Below are 6161 nucleotides of genomic sequence, written 5' to 3'. Positions count from 1 at the left end.
AGACATGAGATAAAAGGTTGCTATTGTTGATTATTTCAGCTCTCTTGGTACTACTGCAAAGCACTTACTGCTGAGCTTGAAGCTACAGCTTGGGGATTTCAAACTGACAGAGAAATGCTCCAAACTAGCAGTCTCCTTTTGATTTGCCAAAAAGTCTTCTGAGCTAGCAACAGCAGTATTCTGCTATGAAAAAGATCAAATATAATGAATCACTCTCATCACCCTCTAGAGAAACAATTACATTGCTCTATTAAATAAAAACAGTTTGTATGAGGTAATGATTTCAGGAGTCCAAAACAGAGTTTGTCTATATTATGCATCACTTAAAGTTTGCTCCAGGTAAAGGAGATGTTAGCTGACAGCACAGCCAAGTTTATATTCAAAACCAGCAAACTTCTCACAGCCTTTTTTTTAATGGATGCACTCAGATATAGAACTTGCAATGCTGTCCAGCCAGTTATCTTTAGAGTATGTTTAAAATGAAAATTAATTCAGTGGCTGCTCAAGTAATTTCCATTACCCTGTTTAATGCTCCCTATTATAGACAAATCTTCTTTATGGAACCATACAGTGACAGATTGGCTTTCCTTGTTATCAGGTATCTAGCAAGTGAGCCTCATCAAACAACTCTGGCGACTACAAATTATGTTCTTGTTCCCCTGGATACACCCTTGTGTCCTTTGCAATTTTACCTTCCTTTGTCTTTTATAAGAAGAATTACCAAAGAACAGAATTTGAATTTATCCACCAGTTTATTGTCTTAGATAAAACATTCACTATTTCTTATGGCTACCATATAAAAGCAATTCTGTCACCTGAACTCCTTCATTGGGCAACAATTCCCCAGGGTACAGCATTTACAGTTGTTGCTTGTCTTTTGTAACATGCCTGCATTTCTTCCTGAAAGACTGGAAACTCCTCCTCCTCCAGGTACTAACTTAATATTGTCCTTTATCTCCAGGTGAGAAATGAAAATTAAACAAGGCTGATTTGCGTTCATGACTTCTCTTCACCCTTCACTGATTTTGTGTTTTATGCATAAACTTGGGCTTCATTATTAAATGAAAGGAAAATCCACAGATCTCAACTTACCATGACAATACTTTCCCAAACTCTGTAGATGATTTTTCAAACTGTAGCAAATCAGTTAACATCCTGAATTTCGAAGCCCTGTAGAATCTGCATAAAGCAATACATAACCAGTTATTATACTTTCAAAGCTTCAGTAGGAGCGTAGGTAAAACAGCTGTTGACCAACAAAAAAATAGAACAATTGTGCTGTTTGATCCAAAGCACTGTGTTCTGACTCTGAATGCAAGGGCAGGTGAAGAAGGCCTTACAGTGTCTGTGCCAGGCAGCAGTTTGCTCCTCAGGGCCTTGCAGACACAGTCGAAGTTAGAACTGCTTATCACTCAACCGGAGAGCACCCAAAATGAAAGCAAATTTTCTGAGAAAATCAAACAGATTTTGCTGATTATCCTGGACATCCAGGGGAGTGCTCAGTTAACCAAGTCACAAGAAAATAATTCAGAAGTCACCATGCTATATAGACTACATACACACCACTACCTCGTACGCTACTACATTAACATTGCTGAGCACACTATGTACATTAACCACGCCGCAGGCTCTTCTAATGCACACCTGACATTCAGAAATATATTCTCAATATATTCAGAAAAATATTGCACTCTGATTTGACAAGGTATTACTAACTTAAGAATTAGGGTAGAAAACAACAAGGGCAATATTCATGTTGCCCACTTTAACAGCCTACAAAACCAGACTAGGCTTCCTCCACAGTAAATACAGAGGGATAAATAAGTATCTCAGAGATTATTTCAGAGGACTCAAGTTAGGCAGCAGCAGAAGTCCTCTGGAGAGCAATCAGAGCACTAACTTCCTACTTACCTGAGCTGCTCCAAATTGTTCGCTGGAGGTGTCAACTCTACTCTGCTGATTAGAAACAGTGCCTAGATTCCTTATTTAGAAATCTAATTTGGTATCTAAAATCAGATGTGGTGAATAATTCCTGAATATTCCTAAGACCTCAAAATTTTCAAATCAGGCAAGCAATGGTTTTTAATTAAATAGTAGTGAGTTTAAATCTTACTTTTTGTAACTTCTCCAAAAAACAGCATCTGAAGCAGCCACAATGAAGTTAATGCCCTGCAGACTACAGATCTTCATGCTGTATTTAAGTAAATCCATGCAAACAATCTGTTACACCCCACCTAATGGATTTTACATCCAATATCAGTGGTATAAATACAAAGTTATTTCAATACAAAGCAATTTCAATAATGGAAACTGATGCAGAATAAATATCAAGCTCATTGTTTCATAGATCTGTGTACAGTAAATAACACTTATCCTTTTCCAGTGGGATTTTTAAGGTTAAAAATATCTTCTTTTCCTCACCATGATATAGACTAATTTAGCAAGAAATAAAATCAACATATTTATTAAAGATACAGGAGAATAGCAGTGCAGGTCCATCTCTCTTTCAGCATATACTGCATGATCAGTGGTCATACAAACTTTTTCATAATGACTGCATACTTGAGCCTCTTTTCATTAAAAGAAAAAGACATTGGTACTGAGCTTTCCCTCCTACTAACTACCAGTCCAAAATTTAGCTATCTACGGTAAGTTAGTCATCTAGGTCTCCCTCTGTCGTCAGTAGAGTGGCAGGTACTTCCACAGGATGAGTCATGTCATCTATTTTAGACACATCTTTTAGAACTGTATGAATCACTCTGAAAATCCCTCTCCCCACAGTTACAGAGGAAGCCTAGACAGCTAGCTTAGCCAGGACACTTAACTTTTTGCCAGCTAAGGCAGGTGCCTGCTACTTGATGTTCTTGCAAAAAGGATGTCAGTTAGGAAAGTGGCTTTTTGAATGTAGACATGTGTCAAGTGATGGCAATATAGAGTCACGTTCATGCCGAACTACCAGACCATAACAGCATTAAATCAGTATTAGCTGCTTTGTTACTGACCTTGAGGTGAAAAATTCCCTATTTCTCTGCCAACTTTTTGTGCTAACTAATTCACAGTTGAACACGTTGATAGGGCAGGTGCAGCTAGGCAAATACCTTAGCAAGCATCAAGCCTATAAATTAGTGACCAGGCAGTAAATTTTTTCTAGCCAGTTCAGATAGTCTTTAATCTCTGTTGGTTAATACCACATATTGTTTTTATATCATCCTGATTTAAATTAATACAGGAGTGCTTTAATATAAATTCCATTCAAAATATGCAGTTAGATTCAGAAAAGATTCAGTATTACAACACTGCTATATATATATTCTTCTCTTTTTTTTTTTTTTTTTTTGCCCCACACTTCAAAATGAGCTAGAGAAGGAAAAGGAAATCTGCTAATTAAATTACAAAATTTTGAAGAGGTCAAAATAGTGTAACACCAAGCTCTAATTCAAAGAACACAGGAAGCAGAGCAATTCGGATTTGTCATCCTTTGACACAGACTGTAACAATGTAGTCAGAATTTTGAGAGAAACACGCAGTTTTTTCATTCTTTCTCTCCCTCAAGGGTCACTGCACTGTGATCTATTTTTACACAGAAAAAAAAAAAAAAAGAGTTTTCATTGTTAAAACAAGTTGGATGCTTCCATATCTCATATTTGATCAGACAGCATTTCAGAAAGCCTAGTGTCCTCCTTTCAATCAGCTTTGAAGCATTTCTACTGGTTATAGACAGCATTCATCCACAATATTGTAATCATAAAAACTTATTTTTTTAAAAAAGTGGGGAGAAAATGCGACTTCCAATGACTCAAGAATAAATGGTATTGAAATTATTTCTTTTAAAATGCAAAAGCTAGGAAAGGAATAAAAGCAGCAGAAAGATAATACATCTAACCACATATCCTCAAAATTTTAGGGGTACTAATGTTCAGATATTAACTACTTTTTCTTCAAAATTCCTCTGCAGAAATAACTCACTAAATATGATGAATCTAGTGCTAGCTCATGTTCCTGAATTTTCCATCAACTTGACATACCAACTCTGCATTGCCAGTTTTTTCATGAAGCCCACTGTACAAAAAAAAGGAAATTTGGAGGAGGAAGGGAGGAGACACAAAGATGAAAAAAGTGGAGGAAAGGAAAGGGCGGCAATGGCAGTTGCCTTTGAATTGGCAATGTCTTCCTGATTATAGCAGGAGTCAACTTGGCATACCAAACACAAAATACAGTTACAATAACACAGATCACATTTTAACCTTGACATCCTAAGAAGGAACACAAGCTCCATCACCAGCACTGAGAGTTCCAAGCACTGTCAAGGCTCACGGTTGTGCTACCTAAGGTCCATGCCACAAACTTCCTTCCCAAACACTGGTCAGAGTTCAGCTCCCCTCTATGAAATATTCAACAGCTGTAGAACACCACAGTTCCTGAGAGTCTCCTCTCCTTTTCTTTAATACTAGAAACTATCTGATATTCAAAACCAGGGTTTTTTTTGCCTTACGTCAGCACTTTTTTCACAAAGCCTGGTCCACTTCTCTAGACAAATGTGACACCCAAAACTAAGTTTTTAGATTTATATTGAAACTTTGCCCTTGAAAACCTGGCATCCATTGTTCTGAACATACAAGACAAGTAAGTTTTATTATTGTGCAAACATTTGGATGAAAAAATAAATGTTTCCTGCATAGCCCAGCAAAACCCTCAATATAATTTCAATGTGTGAATGCCCTTAGCAGATGTGTTTCATATTGTGCTAATTGAAGGTGGCTACTGAATGTAACAATATACATGATGATTTATTTCAAAATTCCCTTAATAACATTTTAAATTTAGACTGTATTATGAAAGAATATTAGAATAAGGACTTAACAGACAACATCAGAGGCTATTCATAAGCATGAAGTAGAGAAAAGGAGAATTATTGGTTCATAAAGTACTTGATTAGCAGGTTACAACTCCACCTAAATCTGGCCACTTTAATATAAGGTATCATGTTTGTATTTGTCAAAATGTACCAACATTTTGAACACTACTCTCTTGATCTTTTCTACACTCAATACTCATCTTAAACCAGTCCTAATTACATTTGTTCATATGTTTGTGTTTTGCTAGTACTGCAATAATTTTAGTCTCTTCAATAAAATACACTGTGAATCCATATCCACTCATTTTCTTTACTCAAAGATCAGATGAAAAATTGCCTCTTTTTGCCACCTTAGAATAACACCTAATCCTGAGTTTTCATATGCGTTTGTGTAGGAATATGCTGGCACCAGCAACATGTTCAAATCTCCAGGAAGATCACTAGTTTTGCAGCCATCTAGCAGTCCAGTATGCATATGTAAGCAGCATTTTTGCTCACCTGAAGGCAAACAAAGTTTGCTGCTCTCAGCAGCTTTAGGAAGCTTCCCAGATAATGGTACCAAAATAAACAATATTCCCCACCCGTGGTCAACACAAGCGACATTGGAAATCTGTACATCTGGTCTTGAATTCTCCAAGCTCTCATGGGATTATCACTTTCTGTACTGCAGCTGGGGGCAAACATCACTGCTTTCATCCCCATGACCAAGGAGAAAGACAAAGCAATGGTCCCCTTTTCATCCAACTCCACTGGTTCCCCATTCACGTTGCAATCAATTTAAAAATGCTTTTTGTTTCCAGTACCTTTGCATGGCTTATCCGAAGATCTCACACAAATTTCATCACCTGTTACATTGCATTTACAGAGACTTAACATCAATTCTCACTATAATAGATGTCTGTGCCTGCCAGACATCAATTGGCTATCTCATTTAGCATTCTCATTTTAAAATACACCTTTTTTCTTTTCCCTGCTTGATTCGTTTTCCCTGCCACCAGCCTTATGACTGACTGATTTATACTGGAGAATTTTCTGTTTGTACACTATTCATGGCCTACTCTCTGCAGTATTTTTGCATTTGATAAATAATTTTATCAACATCCTAAAAATCCATCCTGAAATATGGCTTTTAGATATATATGCAACAACATAGGTTTTAGTTACTTCAATTAGAATTTAGTTACTTAGAGTTGAGGTGCTGACTTAGGGATAGAAATAAAATAGAAGGTGAACTATTCAAAACAAAATCCCTTCACTCTTGGCATTTCCCTTGTATTATTTTCACATCAAAAACTACAACTACAGT

The sequence above is a fragment of the Pyrgilauda ruficollis genome, unplaced genomic scaffold (assembly GCF_017590135.1).
Source record: "Pyrgilauda ruficollis isolate IOZ18807 unplaced genomic scaffold, ASM1759013v1 scaffold40, whole genome shotgun sequence".
In the NCBI taxonomy this organism is placed as follows: Eukaryota; Metazoa; Chordata; class Aves; order Passeriformes; family Passeridae; genus Pyrgilauda; species Pyrgilauda ruficollis.
This window is presented reverse-complemented; position numbering follows the sequence as displayed.